The sequence below is a fragment of the Muntiacus reevesi genome, chromosome 5 (genome assembly GCF_963930625.1).
Source record: "Muntiacus reevesi chromosome 5, mMunRee1.1, whole genome shotgun sequence".
NCBI lineage: Eukaryota > Metazoa > Chordata > Mammalia > Artiodactyla > Cervidae > Muntiacus > Muntiacus reevesi.
Genome location: NC_089253.1, coordinates 114,352,612 through 114,371,942, shown reverse-complemented (window position 1 = coordinate 114,371,942; position 19,331 = coordinate 114,352,612).

Genomic DNA, 19,331 nt, shown 5'->3' with positions numbered 1-19,331 from the left:
TTCATTTAAAAAGCCCCAGAGTTGATCTGATATCCAGCCAAGGTGGACAAATCAAGTCCAAACATCTTATTTTTTTAAATGAGAAACAGAGATGCTAAATGAATTGTTAATGAGACATTTCAATCTCTTTTGAAACAAAACAAAAAGTTTTCATCACTCAACAAGCATTTAACAACATGCCAACCCCGTGTTCTGCTCTATATTAGGCAATGACAGGATGAAGATAAACAAGATGTGAGCTTTGTCCTCAATCATCCTACCACATCAAAGTAAACAATCATCCTCTAGTTATTAAATGAGTTAGTGTATTTTAAAAGCATTTGCAAACCATGAATGTTAGGGAGACATAATGTGTAATTATGGCTTCTCTGCATTTGAACCCTGGAATTCTGTGTAAAGCAAACACCTCTGCACTGCTTTTTCTTTTCAGGAAATTATGGTAACAGTTTCATCATATGATGGAGCAACCTAAGGCATCCTTATCCCCAATCTGGGAAGACTGATAAATAACCTCCGCATATCTGCTGAACTAACCAGCCAGAAACCAAGGTCTTGTCCCAGTTGACCTTTGTAAATAAACTTGCTCATCAACACAGAGAAGGGCAAACGAAGGGACTGTGGGCTTCAACGTCTCCAGAACTGTTCTGCTGCGCCTCTGCAGAGGACATACGACAAAAACCACCTCAGTATGTGTGGAGATTCTGAACATGGATGTCCTTTCCGACCACACGTCACTGCTTTTGTTCAGCCCCGTCATCTCAACTGCCCCATTTCTTCTACCCCTTTGGTCTGCCAGTGATCCGGGCCCCACAGTGGAAACTATGCTGCTTTGGGTATTGAGCTGGACAATGCTTGAGTCACTTTTCCATTCCCGTGGCTACTGCGGGTGCATTCAGTCCCTGAGAGAGAGCTCTGGAAGATTAGGAGAGGCATTCATTTTCCACTAACTGCACAGGAACACCGGCGAGCCAGCTCGGGCTCACCGATGCCTCTGACGAGTCTCTTATCCAAGTTCGCTTCTCCCTCTTCTGTCTTTTCTCCTGCCATTTGGCACAATATCTCAGCTCCACAGGGTTGGGAGCCAACTAACTTTTGGATTTTTTTTTTTTTTTTTTCATTTATCTGTAGATGCTCTTGTTTTCCATTTGGGGCACAATTTTCCTAATAAATGCTTAACCAGCAACTCCAGAGTTTCGAGTGATTTTTGTTGTTGTTGCCAGAATAAACTCTGATCAAGTAGTTAGATAAGTAGGTCCTTGACTGGCTTAGGAAAAATTCATTTTATGGTTAAGACCAAAACATAGAAGGAAAATTCCATGCTGACACAGCCATAGTGCTCAGTAAAGGAACATTAGGGATATTATAATTTGGGGCACACTGCTAACATTTTGAGAATTGCATCCTAAAAGTTGATGATCATTCTCTTCTACAAATGATCCTTGTGTCTTATTTTCTAAGAAAAATCCTGAGATGAATGGACCATAAGTCTTGCTTAAAATTGCCCCTAATGTGCCTGTTTCTATGAAGGAATATAGATACTAATATAGACTTTGGGCCCTCTCAAAGGTGAATGACTTATGGGTTTATGAGTTTCAGTTATCCTACCATTGGCTTTGCCTCTTCTTTATTCTTTTCTGTATCCCAGATGAATTAAATGTAAGTGAAATTACCCCAGACTCAGATGTGATGGAAAGTTTAGCTTCATGACAATGAATCCTCCCTTTCATAGCATTTTAATCACACATTCCCCCCTAGAGGCAGAGTGTGGGGATGGAGGAGGCTCCTTAGTGACAGCTCCTCCATCCACATCCGTCGCTCTCTGAGAGCCAAGGTCTTATCTCACCGTCCCTCTCCAACACGATGTACCAAGTGTCCAGGGCCATCTTTCAAACTCTTTTCCTGTTTATTGCCTTAAAACTGGGAAATGGCTCGCCGAACAAAGGCAGTTCCCCCAAGGCCAAGCAGTGTGCAATACTAATAAATATTCAAGCCAATGTCTTTCAAATGCTATTGTGAATCATCTTTCCCTCCTTCCTTCCCATGGTTCAGTCATCTTGCTGGCTCCAAATGTTCACCTTTTGTGTCAGGCCTCAGCTGCCTCCAGTTACTGCCTAGGACGGCAATTGGCTTTGTCTCCTTTATCCGCTTCGCTGTCTTGTTTTCCTAAAGTAGCTGGCACCCACTTTTCCACAACGTTGTTCCTTTGTTCCAGGAAAAAAAATAATTTGGGGAAGCAGCAGAAACACAGTTCCAAAGGCCACAGGGTGACATCCTCTCCCACCTGATCTTTATTCATCTCTGGGTTTTAATTGCATTTTTGTTCCATTTCTCAAGCACCAGACACCTCCCTTCCTCCCTGACAGGAAGGAGCATTTTATTTCTCATTCAAAATGCCTTCCTACTGATCCCTATTCTTCAGAAGCTCCAGAGGCCCCTTGTTACCTGTTGGTTTTTCTCGTGTTGGTTGATCTGTTGGCCTTGCTGTAGTTTATTACCTTTTCAATCTTTTTTTTTTTTTCCGCCTGTTTCCGAACTTAGGCCAGAACTTACAACCTGCTGTCTTTTCTCATCTTCTCTATCATTATCTCCAGACCCAGTCTTCCCAAAATGGATTTTTTTTTTTTTTAACCAACCCCGTGCTCTTTAAAGAAACAAAGAGGAGAATTATGCGATGGTTTCCACCGTCGGAGCGTCTGTGGCTTTGTTTGAGGGACAGCTTCAAATCCAAAGCTAAACCTTGACTTAACACACAAACTCAATTGACAAGAGGAGTACCGGTATTGAAGCCCACCCATTGGCCGAGGACACAATCAGAGGGTTATTGGCAGGTATCTTCTTATCTCCCTGGTGCACTGAAAAAACTCAATTCATTAAAATAATAAAAAAAGATCTTGGTCCCTCATGTGAGCGGCATGTGATTTTTCCATGAAGGTTCGGCTCAGAAGGCACCGTGCCTATTATACATTCCATTTATAAATCAAACGCCCCTCGCCCTGTGGGCTGCACGCTGACATGTCAGCGAGGTTTGGGTCAGCCGCACACACGTCCACGTGCACGGCAGATTAAGGCAAAGAGACAGGGAAGCGGCTCTTTCTTCCCCCCCTTTTTCCACCAGTAATAGGCAGCTTGAACGTTAAAATTGGGCTGAGACTCCAAAACCAAAGTCCCGTGAACCATAGAAGCAAAGGACTTGAGATAAAAGAATCTGTCTGTTCTCTGGGATCCATCACCTTCCTTTCGCTCGCCTTCATCTTGTTCATCGGAAAGGAAAGGATGCGCATGTGTGTGTGAATTAAAGAATATATCTAGGGTAAGATGGGATAAAACCTAGCCCAAGAAAGACTTTGGTTTCAAAAGCTCATGAAGGTAGTTTGGGGGCTGGAGTCTAGGGCTCTGGCCATGGCCGGAAGTGAAAACAGAAAGACGACTTGCAGGTGGCCCGTCAAAAGGCCAGGAGAGGGCCCTGCTGAGTTAGCTCCTCCATGAAGACCTTCCAAGTCAGCCTGGCTGGCTTATAAATTAGTCTGTGGTTCCTCACTGCACATGGAACGAGCTTCACCTCATACTCTTCATCCATGTCAAAGACATGGGAGTCACCAAAACCTGCTGGGGAGAAAGTTTTATTTAAAAAATTTCCTACTCAACAGAGTTTGTCAAAATTTTCCAATCTTTGCTCCCTTGGCCTCATTCATCACTCATACCCCTGTTACCTCTGGTCATGAATAATAGAAAACAAAAATGGGAAAGGAGCCAAGCAAGCAAATCTACTTGTAACTTACATTTAACTTTGGACTTTTTTTTTTCCTTAACTACTGTACTCCATAAAAATGGGGAATAAATGAGTTGAGGGAACCTAAAAATCTACAAAAAAGTGGGACATTCTGAAGTTGTCCAATGTCTTTGGGAAATGACCATATATGATGGGTATTGATCCCACATACAAATGAGGGAAAGCCAAAGGGGGAAATGAGATATTGAAAAGTGGTGGTAACATAATTTATTATCTATTTTTTTCATATGTTATGTCCTAAGACAAGGATCTCCCTGTTCCCAAGACTTTGAGGAATACAGAATAAATAATTTAGTAAAACCTCCTAAAAAGGAAAAAGAATAAAGACAATTAAAATAAAGTAGAACTAGTTATTTTCCTTAAAGCAATGAAATATTGTACAAACAAGCAACCATGACTTGGTAAGTTAATAGGGTATATCTCTAACATTTCCCTCCCAAAGATCCTAGAGTAATGGTCTAGAATTTGGGTAGATTTTAAGGTAAATTGGTCATGTTGAAAATGTTAAATTGAAAAATTTAACTGTCAAGTAGATCAGCATTTTTCATCTTTGGTTGACATTAGAATCAACATTTAATGTAGTTTTCAAAACATATAGACAGTAGAGCAAAATATCAAAGGATGGGGTCTGGGCAACATGAATATGAAAATAAAAATCTTCAGATTGCTGTCATATATGTCAAAAGGTGAAAACTGTTAAGGAAAGGATTTGATCTATGTTCAATTTAAAGGCTTTAGATAATTAATCATCTGTGATTTCTTGGACATGTGGTTGACATTTCTGGTTACTTTTCACAGTAAAAGGAACTGATCTGTATTTTCACCTGGTTCCTGTTTATGGCATGACATTCTGTAGAGATGGTAGAACTGAGGAAGGGAAAGCTAGTCATCCTTTAGCTATAGCTCAACTCCCCACAAGCAGCACAGAGCTCATACTGCCTTGACTCACCAGATAAAGCAAGCACAGTATGGCCTGTCTTCTACTGTAAAGCCTTTTAGAGTGGCATAACTCTTAATATCAGGGCCAATGTTTATTGTGTGTTAGTCACTCAGCCGTGTCAGACTCTGTGTGACCCCATGGACTGCAGCCCACCAGGCTCCCCTGTCCATGGAATTCTCCAGGCAAGAATACTGGAGTGGTTGCCATTTCCTTCTCCAAATATTTATTACTGTTTTCATTAAATACAATACCTGCAATAAGGATATTTTTCTTAGATGGTGCATTATGTATATCCACGAAGCACTTTTATGTTTAATTTGACATCATTTTCAGGACAGTTTCTAATTCTTCAGTTAACTGAGTTTAGATGACATGTTTTCAAGGCAGTTATTCATCCAATTTTGCAAAACCAGCTTCTGCATTGACTGGTGACCTCACAGAGTACATAAAACAAGCAGTGATAGTTGTGGCAGAATAAAATCCAGTGGATTAAGGGACAATACCTGCAACTTTAACTGCAGTAGGGGTAGTTAGAATAACATAAGGGCCCTTGTCCCTTGATCCACCACACCAGAGCAAAGAAGGCATACCATGCTGACACGGAGGACGCCGAGTGGACCACCCAGAAGGACCCCACCGACCCACGGGAAACCAAGATCATTCTGAGGAGGAAGAAGAAAACAAGGTCCCAGACGAGCCCTCTACAGGACGGAGCTGGGTAAACGCTCCTGCTGCTCGGCCTCACCAATGCGATTCTGAACTTGGGTATGTGGGGCTCTGCCCCTGTCAGTAATGGACAGACTCCCCTGGTGGGTATCGCCACTCCGTTATGGGGACTGTAACAACAGAAAGGAACTTTCCTCTCTCTCACCAGCCATAACCTTTCTTTGCCCTCTGGTGTTGGAAAAAGCCATCAATGGGCCAGGGACATAGAGTTACATTTAACATGAACACCAGCCTTACGGAGATAACAAAGGCTTATACCTCATATATGAGAATTAAAGAGGAAAAGGCCTCCCTTACAAAAGGGGGACAGGCCTCCCGGTGCCTTGAGCAATGCTACCAGGCCTGGGATGAATATTTCTGGATGACTCCTGAGAAGGGACAGTTGATTGCCCCTGCTACTATTTGCTGGGAACAAAAAGAACAGAAAGTTGGATTTGGAGACCATCCCCTAGACCCAAAAGAATTGTTATTTGTGTCCTGAACAATGTAAACAAATCTTGGAAGTTACCTATCACCCCAATCAGTCTGCTCAGTGGCCCGGTTCCAAATGGCCTGGAATCCGCTGGGTAGCCCCCAGTGGGACCCAGGGGCTCTGAGGGCTTAACTTATGGCCATGGTTACCAGTTGGCTGGGTGGGCGTTGCACATTAGGATTTGCTTTCGCCCATGGCAGAATTAAGCCTAGCCTACACCAGCCTCCAGTAAACCTGCCTTATCTGCATGCAAGATGGACACGATCCGTGTTCCAGTGGTATGACTATCTTGCTGCCTTGTTTGTACCCTCTGTAGGGACAACGGATATCATGGCTAAGGAAGAGGCCTTAACTAATTTCACTAAATAGGCCCTCTTAGACAGTACGGAAGCCATTCAAGCTTTGAACGAAGAACAGATTCAGATGAGGAAGGCAGTAATTCAAAATAGGATGGCATTAGACATACTCACAGCAGCCCAAGGAGGGACTTGTGCAAATGTTGTGTGTACATCCCTGACCTGTCTTAAAATGTATCTACTGCCTTGGAGGATATGCCAAATCAAGTGAAAGCCATGTCTAATGAACTGTTGTTATAGTAATCTTGATCATACTACTTTGTGGGCCCTGCTTCCTACAATGCCTTGTGAATTTTGTAACCCAGAGGTTGATGGCATTCTCTCATAGGGGTGGCAGGAGGGCTAAGGTACAATATATCTCAATAAATGATGCTCGTTATGGAAACTAAGAGCATCAAGATGGGGGAATGAAGAAGGAATTCATAGGGCCTGTACCCCATCTCAGGCCTGTCCTTGCTGATCGTGCTAGGCCACCTCTCCAATGGACTCTGAACTCTGGGCTCAGTGCCTGTGGGAATGACAATGGAAGGATAAGACCCCCTCTGGGCAGTGGAATCTTGAAGATCACATCCAGGTTAAGAGAAAACAGACACTAATCACCCCTGCCTCTGGACAGTATCTATCAGAATGTAACCACAGGCTTTATCAGTTATTAACTGGTTGAAATATAACCGCAGACTTATTGATTATTAACTGTTTGAACACATAACACGTGAATGATGGGGTTATTCTGATTGTATTTACCCTTCCTTTGTAAGCCTCAAGGGATTTGGGGTGGTGGGTTTGAACACATACACATGGAGTATAAAAGATTTTCACAAATGCTGGTCAGGGTCCTTGGCTAAGAGGAGACTCTGCCTTGGGCCCGCTGGTGTAATAAACTGCACTCCACTAAAAAAAAAAAAAAAAAAAAAAAATCGAATGGATTATTATTTAAAGTAGTTAATTTGATTAGATGCAATGTTTAGAAATATAGGGTATATGCCCTATTTTTTCACAAATAAGCTGCAACTAATCAAGCATTTATCCCTAGAATATCTTGATAGACACACCAATATAGATAGAATGCAATGTTAATATTGTTCTTTAAAGAACTGGGTATGTTCTTTACCCAGATATTTCCTTGGTCCAGTGACTTAAGTCTATCCAACTTTCTTTTAAGTCCTTATTTGTCAGGCTGTTCCACACAGTGATGTGTGGGTGCTAAGTCACTTCAGTCATGTCGACTCTTTGTGACCCTATGGGCTGTAACCCGCCAGGCTCCTCTGGCCATGGGATTTTCCAGACAAGAATACTGAAGTGGGTTTCCATGCTCTCCTCCAGGGGATCTTTCCGACCCAGGGATCAAACTCAAATCTCTTATGCCTCTTGCATTGGCTAGAGAGTTCTTTACCAACACACAGTCATGCAGAATTTTACTTTTTAAAAAAAGTCCCAATTCACTCATACTACAATTTAATCTTGTAATAAAGCATTTAGATAAATGCATATTCCCAGAATCATACAACATGGTGGCTATAAGATGCCTGCTGTTCTGTGCTGAGTCGCTCAGTCGTGTCCAACTCTTTGCGATCACATGGACTGTAGCCCACCCAGCTCTTCTGTCCTTGGGGATTCTCCAGGCAAGAATAGTGGAGTGGGTTGCCAAGGACTCCCCTGGGGCTCTTCCCAACCCAGGGATCGAACCCAAGTCTCCCACACTGCAGTCTGATTCTTTACCATCTGAGCCACCAGGGAAGGCCAAGAATACTAGAGTGGGTAGCCTATCCCTTTTTTAAGGAATCTTCCTAGCCCAGGAATCAAACCAGGGTCTCCTGCATTGCAGGTGGCTTCTTTACCAGCTGAGCTACCAGGGAAGCCCTATAAGGTACCTTCAAGAGCTTCTATTCTAAATCTTTCCATCAATAAGTGAGAAAGGTACAGAGAGCTGAGACCCTCAGATGGCCCAGCTTGAATAAGAATCAAGTCTCCTGATTCCTGGTCCAGTGTTCTTCCCATTAAACCATACTTCCCTGATAGTTACTAATTAACAGAATTTGGATTAATTAAGAAATGGGAGATACTTACCCTTGAATAAGAAAACTGATCTATCAGCATACAAGCAACCTAAGATGTGAGCAGAGGAAAAAGAACCCACAAAGAGGTGATAAATCACAAGGAATGAAGATTGTTCTGCAAACTATATGAAGGAGAAAATTAGGGGAATGACTAAAAACCCAGCTAGTCATGATTACTAACATGCAGAGAGGTGGAAATAATTCAAACAATCGATTCTCTCATTAATGAAATATCTAGACAGAAAGTTTTCATGTCCACATGTTTGGGCTAAGATTATATCTGAACCAAAATACAAAAATTCACTTTCAGTATCAACACAGGTGATCTCTCTCTTAGTTCAGTCCAGCTCCATAAGAGTAATAGGCCTACAGTGTACTCTATATCACATCTGGTATATTACATTTGCCACTAGAAAATTATTCCTGAGATTTTTTAAATATCAAATAAGACTTGCAAACTTCAAAATAATTTGCTAAGAATGGAAAATTATGCTAGCAATCCTTGTGTTGCCACTGATTATTTCACATTTAAATTTTATATTTATCAAAGTTACATATCCTCTGGAGAAGGGAATGGCAACCCACTCCAGTATTCTTGCCTGGGAAATCCCATGGACAGAGGAGCCTGCAGTACCTGGGGGTCACAAAGAGTTGAACACGACTGAAGTGACTTAGCATGCACATATACATAGTTTAATATTTCAAATAGTACAAAGCATTATTTTATTTTAAAAAGTCCCTTCTTTCCTGGTATTTCAGTGGCTAAAACTCCACAGTCCCAATGCAGAGGGCCTGGGTTCGACCCCTGGTCAGGAAACTAGATCCCACATGCTGCAACTGAAGATCCTGCATGTTGCAACGAAAATTGAAGATTCTGTGTGTGGCAACTACCACCCCGTACAGTCAAATAAATACATGCATACATAAATAATTTTTTAATAATCCCCCGACCCAGAACTGCAATCTACAGGCAACTCTCTAAGTTCTTTTAGCTAATACAGATTAATATCATCTTTCCACAACATGTTTACATGTAACTCATAAATTTTCAAGACTGGGCATAAATAATTGTCTTCTCACTACAAAAATTCAGGATTTAATTTTCCTTCAACAATGTTGTACCCACTGCCATCATATATAATCCTGTGTGTGTGTATATATTCTCCCTCCCCAATTCTCCAATGTTGTTACATCTTAACTTTTGATTAGTTTATATTCAGTGTTTACAGTATTATTACTATGCTTATCCTAATCATAGATGTGCTACTTTATTAGATAATTTTCTTCTCACATTTTAACATCTCTGAAGTCTGGATGTGTCTTTCATTTATGGTTAGAAAGACAATATTCTGTTGTATTGTACTTGCCACTGTGCATGCACAAGTCTGGTCGAAGAGTGGTTGATAACGTTACCACTTCAGTTGGGTTTGTACATGCCAGGCACTACACATGCTGAGTTTAACAGTCATACAAAGTATCTTCAAACTATTACACGATGAATTGAATTAATATACTAAGTTATTGTGTACCTAAAAAGAAAAAAAAAAAACCCAAAGTAGTGGGGCATAAACTTGTTATTAGTAAAGCAAATATCTCTCAATGGAAGAATAATAACAATTCATTATTTTCTTAAAAACGTAACTAAGTTCTTCATGTAGATCTAAGAAAGGAAGATGCCTAAGGTAGGGAAACCGTGTTATGCTGATTAATAAGAATATGGAAAGGTACCTTATCACAGCAATGCAACTGAAGACAGGAAAATACACCAAATCCATCTGTACGGAAGAAAAAAGTTTCAAAGCAAAAAGAGATTAATGTCATTGATTAATACATCATGCAAGACTAATATTAAGTGATTTGTCATCATTTGATTGCAGAGATTTTTCTTTCTTAGTAGTCTAAAATGTTGGTGCATTTTATTTATAGTCTGAGAGTCAACAAAATACGGAATGTAATATATTACATTTGGCACCAATCTATAATATTATGATTAATTACTTTGTTGAATATATTTTTTCTTAATTATTATTTTTTCATTTGTCTTGTTTTCTAAATGCTTATCACAGATTCATCCACAACTTGTTCTCTAAAAGTATAAATCTCTGAAAGAAATCAAGATCAGGAATATTCCCAGTTTCATTTGATTAGTTCCAGTCTGAACTGGGTGCTCTGAGGTCTATTGCGCAGCTGATATCCTATAATCCTCCATCACTAGTATTCTAGGAAAGTTCTTTCTCCTTGAATATGTGTACCTCATACTATATCATTCACCTTGATTTATTTCCTCATTTTGGTATACCACATCCTCTAGTTAGTTCTGTGAAATAGATTCATAGGAGTCATATTTTTGGAGAACTTGCATGTCAAGAAATATCTTCAGGTGATACTTTGACAGGATATAAAATTTCAAGTTGGAAAGCATTTACCCTCAATTTTTACAACATTATCCAAATTCTCTTCTAGCTTCTAGTGTTGTTATTGCTAACTCAAATGCTACTGACCTCCTGTGTATGTGACTTGGCCCCCACCTTCCACTCTCTCGAAGCTTTATGATGTTCTCTTTGTCTCTAGTGTACTAAAACTTTATGGTGATCTCTCATAAGGTAGATAAATCTATCTTCATCCATTTCTTGAGGCTCTTGGGTTCATTCAATTAGAAATAGAAAATTTCATAAATTATTTCTCTGGTGATTTCTATCCCTTATGCTTGTTTATTTTCTCTTTCTGGAACTCCTATTACTTAAATACAGGAATTCCTAGATGGATTTAAACTTTTAAATTAAAAAAATTCTTTCTATGTCTTGTCTTTATTAAATTGTTCTACTTTATTAAACAATTTCCACTGTTTCATCTTTCTCCTTTTTTATTTCTGCAATCATACATTTAACTTCAAGTATTCTTTTATAGTTTCTGAATGTTCTTGTTTTATAGCATCATGTTCTTGTTTCATAGGTATAACTTATATTTTTGAGGCTAATTTTTCTCCTCACAATTTTTTTCTCTACGCATGGTCTCTATTTCCTCTAAATTCCTTTTTCAGTTATTTGGTCTGTCTTTCCAGTTAGAAGTTTTCCTCAGATATACCTGCTCATAATGGAGAACTAGAGAAAATGAATTGGAAGCTCTAAGAGAGTAAGGTTTCATGAATGATGGGCCTCACTCTAAGATAATTTTGCTTGGCCTTGTCATTACTGGATGTTGTTTGTACTTTGAAGTCTGTGCTCTTAGGCTAGTCAGATTACTCAGAGAAGGGATTCCAATCTCCTGCCTCATTTGGGGCATTTTGGAAGCCTATAGAGGGGATAAAGTTGAGATTCTCCCCTTTTTATGATCCATTCTAATCATCCTGTTTTTAGAGGTTACTCTTTCCCTCAGCTGTGCTGGTGTTCCCCAGTCCAGAGTTCCTTGGATTCACCCCTCCAGAAAAAAATACCTTCCCTTCATATTGTGGTGTGAGGAATGGAGAAGGGAGCAATTGCCAGTATAAGAACACTGATCTGGGGCCTAAATGGTTCTTTAACAGCCTTGCCAGCAATTCTGGTCTCAGTCCCATCTATACCTTCAGTTCCAAAGACCCTTGTACTCCTGAGCCTTTTGTGGTTTGGAAGTTCAAATCCAGTTCTGTGCTTTTTTTCACTGTGAGTTTTCATGTCTAATATCTGTTCGTTGCCTTTCCAACTTCCAATATTGTGTTGTTGTCATTGTTACCTGCTCTCACGTTCTCTTTGTTCTTGATGATCTATGCCTTTAAAAAAAAACCCTATTTTTATTTTAGCATCATTTTAGGAGGAAGATGTGGTAATCACAAATGTCCAGTTCATCAACTAGCTGAATCCCCCTGTCTCCCATTAAACTGTGATATAAATATGATGTCTTTCTCCAAATCACTCATATAATGAATACTTAAGGCATTAGAAATGTTTTGTCACAAAAATTTGTTAAACAACACTAGTAACAGAGAAGTGCTCATATAAAAAGGATTTTCTATGTCTGTTGCTCTAGTAACAGGAAAGAAAGGACATTATAGATGCAATGAAGACATTCTCTAGAGATGCAAAAAGGAATCAACTGCTTATAAGGTGAAAGTGAAGTTGCTCAGTAGTGTCCGACTCTTTGTGACCCCTCCATCCAAGGGATTTTCCAGGCAAGAGTACTGGAATGGGTTGCCATTTTCTTCTCCAGAGGATCTTCTCAACTTGAGTCAACTGTTTATATTGACTAGTAAGTGAGGAAAAGTAAAAGTTTTTCCTCTTGTCTATGTCCTCTGAGTTCTAGTTAAACATCTTCATAACTAGACATATCTATAGTTGGTTTTCTGTCACTACCAAGCGGAGAAAGGCCCTCAGCAAGAGCAAACGGTCAGGATTAGGAAGCTGAGTCTCAACAACAAATCCAGGCAGAGCGTCAGTCAAGTCTGGATCACGTGGATGATTCAGGCCCATGGATTTTCTATGCTGACTCTTTCCCCAACAACGTGCCACTCTGGCCCTGCTGTGTAGCAATCCACATGCTTCCAAGGGCACAGGCTCCACCGAAACCTCCAAAGATGTAAGCAAGTTAAGGCAATCCGATCCCTGGGTCACTGAGGGACCCAGGCCTCAAGACCGTCAGCACATGGCATTCTACTGGCCACAAGGATTGGCACTAAGCTCGGGTCACTTGCCTGCTAACCGAAGAAAGCATTCCTTCTCCTGGGGCATTTTCAAGAAAGCAAATAGCCTGGCTCTTTTGGCAGCCTCTCTAGGCCTGTCAAGAAAGCCAGCTTTGGACCGAATACAACACATTGGACGGCCAGAGCAGAGAGCCAAAAAATTAGACTGTTGATAAACAAACCCAGAAGCCTGACTACCTCCCTATTTTCTACTCTATGTGGGTCAGTAAATGCCTTTATTTTTAAAGTTGGTTGAATTTGAGTTTTTTTTACTAATATATATGATCACATGCCTGTATTTCTAGATTGCCTAACCACTACTATATAGTTCATGATGAAAAAAACAAAATGCTTCTGAGGTTTTCTACCCTCACTTAACTATAAAGATAATATAAAAATGGTTCTGATATTAAAATTCAAATCTTGATAAAATGCATTTATGGTATGGGCTTATTTGCAGTTAAGTGAACTTCTTATCTTCACAAATTGTCTTTACTAGATGAAACAACAAATATATTTACATGTTTTTATCTTTGCCTGGAGAAAGCATTTCCCTCCCCCTGCCTCCCTTGACTAGTACTAACAGTTCTGTTTGGGCAAAACTTTTAGAAGCCATTTACTATACCATCAGAATGAGACCTGTCAAGTCATAAGCATCAGAAAACTAGGAAATTATTATCATAGTTCAACAAAACATTTTATTTACATTAAGAAAACAAATACCCATGAGATTTTACCTGATTTTTGATTTTTACCTCAAGATTTTACTTGAAAGCATTTTTGAAATTTATTGTCCCAAGGATTAATGTATTATTGATTAAATAACACTAGGATAAAGCAGCTCAAATTATAGCTGTCCTGGTGCTTGAATAATGCAGACATTTATAGAAAATAAAACCAGATAATGGAGGCGAATTAATATATTTTGCAAATTTAATTATTTGATGGACTATCTTCAGTAGTTTAAGTAACTGTCAATTTTTCCTTTTAGTTTGTATAGTGTAATAACTTTTTAAACAAGATGAGAACAAAGTAATTATAAACACATAAAACAGAATAATTCTAAGGGCACAGTCCTTAATATTCTTCTTGCCTTTATCCACACTCACTATCTTGGTGATCAGGTTAAAGCCAGGTTCATGGCTTTAAATAACATCTGTACATGAACTATGACCAGCTTTAAAACCCCACCCTTGACCTCTCTCCAATATCACAACTTCTGTCTCCAAATACCTTTTTGACATCTCCATCTGGATGTCTAATAGTTTAAGCTCAGCACATCCGAAACAACTCTTGCTCTCCCCCCTCAAAATCTGTTTGACTTGTCTTCCCTATCTTAATGGAAGACAACTCCATCTTTCCGGTGGCTCAGGACAAAAACACTGAGTCACCCTTGTCTCATCTCTTTCTCCCAAACACCACATTCTAACTTATCAATATCTTTCCTGTTGGCTCTCCCATTAAAACGTTCCCAGAATCTGATCACATCTCTCTACCACGAATTCTATTAGCCTATGCAGAGTCACTGCTGCCTCTTGACTGGATCATGCCAAAAGCTCCTGACTTGGAACCCTGCTCCCACCTTTATCTTGTAACTTCAAGATAACTCCTTTTAAATGTTAAGTTACATCATGTTAGTACTCCCCTCAAAATCACCCAAGGCTTTCTATTTTCATTCAGCACGAAAAACAGCACCTTCACAATGACCTCTATGACTAGCCCTCTACTTCCTCTGTGATTCCATGTCTTTCTATGTGTCCCCCCCTTATCACTCAGCTCCAGCCACACTGGGCACCCCCTCACCTTAGGCAGTCTTTCTTCCCTGTTCTCTTCCACTTTCCTTCTAGATCATCATGAGGTCATATTTGAGCAAAACCCACTCTGGGGATCCTATTTAAAATCGCAACCCCTCTTCTCTGCAACCATCTGTTCCAATTTTCTGCCACAGTTTTTTTTTTTTTTTCTACTTTTCCTTGGCAATGATCAGTCACATTCTCTGCACTTTACTTAGTTATCATGTTATTGTCTCTCTCCTGCCAGAAGATAAGTGTGTTTAGGGATCGTGCTTTGTCCACTTGGGTATCTCAAAACACTGTGATCAGTGCCTGAAACACAGTGAACATTCAATACATATTTCCTGAATAAATGAATAGGAAAGGTAGACAGCTCTTCATCCTTATTTGTTGACGACAAAAATGGAACAATATTAAGACTGAAATTAGACCTTTTTCAGCTTTATAAAGTGTTGAAAGTGTTAGTTGCTCAATCATGTCCAACTCTTTGTGATCCCAAGGACTGCAGCCCACCAGGCCCCCATCAAGGGAATTCTCCAGGCGAGAATACTGGAGTGGGTAACCATATCCTTCTCCAGGGGATCTTCTCAATTCTGGGATGGAACCCTTGTCTCCTGCATTGCAGGCAGTTTCTTTACTATCCAAGCCACCAGGGAAGCCCATTTTCTTTAAAAAGGGCTTTACAATTTCTGTTGTTTATTATCCATTCATGGAAATGTGGATGTTTTTTGAAAATACACACTGATACATGTAATACCTAGTACCAATAGAAACACATTAATAAATATACTTTAGCATCTTATACACCCAAATATCTTCCTCAGTGATCAATGCAAAGAAAGAGAGGAAACAATAGAATGGGAAAGACTAGAGATCCCTTCAAGAAAATTAGAGACACCAAGGGAACATTTCATGCAACGATGGGCACAATAAAGGACAGAAACAGTATGGACCAAACAGAAGCAGAAGATATTAAAAAGAGGTGGCAAGAATACACAGAAGAGCTAATAAAAAAGATCTTCACAACCTAGATAATCACGATGGTGTGATCACTCACTTAGAGTCAGACATCCTAGAATGTAAAGTTAAGTGGACCTTAGGAAGCATCATTATGAACAAAGCTAGTGGAGGTGAGGGAATGCCAGTTGAATTATTTCAAATCCTGGAAGATGATGCTGTGAAAGTGCTGCACTCAATATGCCAGCAAATTTGGAAAACTCAGCAGTGACCACAGGACTGGAAAAGGTTAGTTTTCATTCCAATCCCAAAGAAAGGCCATGCCAAAGAATTCTGAAACTAGCACACAATTGCACTTATCTCACATGCTAGCAAAGTAATGCTCAAAATTCTCCAAGCCAGTCTTCAACAGTATGTGAACCGTGAACTTCCAGATGTTCAAGCTGGATTTAGAAAAGGCAGAGAAACCAGAGATCAAATTGCCAACATCCATTGGATCATCGAAAAAGCAAGAGAGTTCTAGAAAAACATCTACTTCTGCTTTATTGACTATGCCAAAGCCTTTGACTGTGTGGATCACAACAAACTCTGAAAAATTCTGAAAGAGATGGGAATACCAGACCACCTGATCTGCCTCCTGAGAAATTTGTATGCAGGTCAAGAAGCAGCAGTTAGAAGTGGACATGGAACAATAGACTGGTTCCAAATCAGGAAAGGAGTACGTCAAGGCTGTGTATTGTCACCCTGCTTATTTAACTTATATGCAGAGAACATCATGAGAAATGCTGGGCTGGATGAAGTACAAGCTGGAATCAAGACTGCCAGGAGAAATATCAATAACCTCAGATATGCAGATGACACCACACTTGTGGTAGAAAGCAAAGAACTAAAGAGCCTCTTGATGAAAGTGAAAGAAGAGAGTGAAAAAGTTGGCTTAAAACTCAACATTCAGAAAACTAAGATCACGGCATCTGGTCCCATCACTTCATGGTAAATAGATGGGGAAACAGAGAGAGACTTTATTTTTTTGGGCTCCAAAATCACTGCAGATGGTGAGTGCAGCCATGAAATTAAAAGACGCTTACTCCTTGGAAGGAAAGTTATGACCAACCTAGACAGCATATTAAAAAGCAGAGATTTTACTTTGCCAACAAAGGTCTGTCTAGTCAAAGCTATGGTTTTTCCAGTAGTCATGTATGGCTGTGAAAGTTGGATTATAAAGAAAGCTGAGTGCTGAAGAATTGATGCTTTTGAACTGTGGTGTTGGAGAAGACTCTTGAGAGTCTCTTGGACTGCAAGGAGATCCAACCAGTCCATCCTAAAGGAAATCAGTCCTGAATATTCATTGGAAGGACTGATGCTAAAGCTGAATGACAATATTTTGGCCACCTGATGCAAAGAATTGACTCATTTGAAAAGACCCTGATGCTGGGAAAGATTGAAGGTGGGAGGGAAGGGGACAACAGAGGATGAGGGTTGGATGGCATCGCTGACTCGATGGACATGAGTTTGAGCAAGCTCCGGGAGTTGGTGATGGACAGGGAGGCCTGGTGTGCTGCAGTCCATGGGGTCACAAAGAGTCAGACAGGATTGAGAGACTGATCTGAACTGAACACCCATATATCACACATGTCTACAGATTTCACAGTTTGCCTATGGGTTCTAACTCCAGCACATGTCTCTCACTGGCCCGAACTCAGTCCAGGTCGATACTGTGGCCACACCCTTGGCTGGCTCTTGTCTTAAGATGAAGTTTATTTCTCCTCTAATTTTTACTCCCCAAATTCTAAACCTACAAAAAAAGTTTTAAGAATAGCATAATGAACATCATATATGCCTTTACCTAGTGTGGCCAGTTCTTAACAGTTTATCACATTTTGTTTCTTTGTTTCTCATTTATAGTTGATTTTTTTTTCCTGAACTATTTGATAGCAATTTTCTGGTGTCATGACACTTTACCTCTAAACACTTAAATCAAGCATCACTTAAGAATAAGGACATATCCTATATGTCCACAATAAATGAATCATACTCAAGGAATTCAACATTATCACCCAATATAGTCCATATTGAAATTTCCTCCACTTCCCAATAATGTTGTTTGTGGTCTTGTTTTTTATATTTAGGATATAATCATAGGTGGCGCATTATACGCCATTAGACATTATGCATGCATTAGACACCATGTATCTAAGACAGTTCCTACTGTGTCTCCCCTTCTCCCACCTCATCTTCCTCTCCTCCCTCCCCTTCTCCTCCTTTTTTGTCTGTGATGTCACTGACATGTCAAAAGCATCAAAGCCAATCATTTCCTCATTACTGGATTCAGGTTAAAGATTTTCAGCAAAACCTTTCCCTTAAAGTCAAGCTGTGTATGCATGTTTTGATAGCTATAATAGTGTCAGTGCAATGAACTGGTTACAAGCCTAGTCCACGCGGCCAGATGTAACGGGGTTTAAATCCAGCTCTATCACTCATGTGCTGTGAGAAACATTTAACGGGTTTTTTGCTTCAGCTCCGCTATTAGATGGAGGTGAGCCTTCAATTCATACTGTCATGTAGATTAAACAGTTTAGTGTATGAAGTGAAGTGAAAGTCGCTCAGTCATGTCCGGCTCTTTGCGACCCCATGGACTGTATAGCTTAGGGAATTCTCCAAGCTAGAATACTGGAGTGGGGAGCCTATCCCTTCTCCAGGGGATCTTCCCAACCCAGGGATCGAACCCAGGTCTCCCACATTGCAGGTGGATTCTTTACCAGCTCAACCACAAGTGAAGCCCAAGAATACTGGAGTGGGTAGCCTTTCCCTTCCCCAGGGGATCCTCCCGACCCAGGAATCTAACCGGGTCTCCTGCATTGCAGGCGGATTCTTTACCAACTGAGCTATGAGGGAAGCCCCCAGTTTAGCATACGGGAAACACTTAAACAGTACCTGGCATTTGACAAATGCTCTGTGTTAGCTCTATTTATAGTTTTTAAACAATGTGGGCTGATATCGTTAGTGACTGAGAGGAGGACACAGGATAACTATGAAAGGCCTAGCTTAATATTAACCAAGTCCCATTATTGTTCTTGGAAGTTCAGAGTGTTTTCACCTCATCCCCTCTTGACAAAGGGCATTGGTTGGAAATTCAACAAGGAGAGTGAGGGTGTGGGCCCTGTGCAACCCACGGGAATGGTTCCGAGGTGAGCCGTCATGCTCTGACGCGCCTCTAGAGGGCAGCAGAGGCACTAGCGGCTCCCTGCTTGTTGCAGATGAATTCTCTGTTGACTCACTCCATAACCAGGGTTGGAGGTTGGCTTTACCCGCAAAGAGAATAAAGAGGTGTGCGATCCCTTACTTGGGAGATGAAGCAAATAACCACAAGTAATACCAGCACACATTATCGTTTTGGTAAGAAAGCTAAGCTTAGATTTAACTGTTTCTGAAGACTAAATATATCACACCAGTGCCAACGCCTCATCCAAACCGTGGTAACATGAAACTCACTAGGTCTGGTTCCAGCAGTTTAGTTCTTAGCAAGCAGCTGAGTGTTGAGAGTGACTCTGGTATAATTGCTGCCAGTGCCAGCTCCCATGGGCAGGGAATA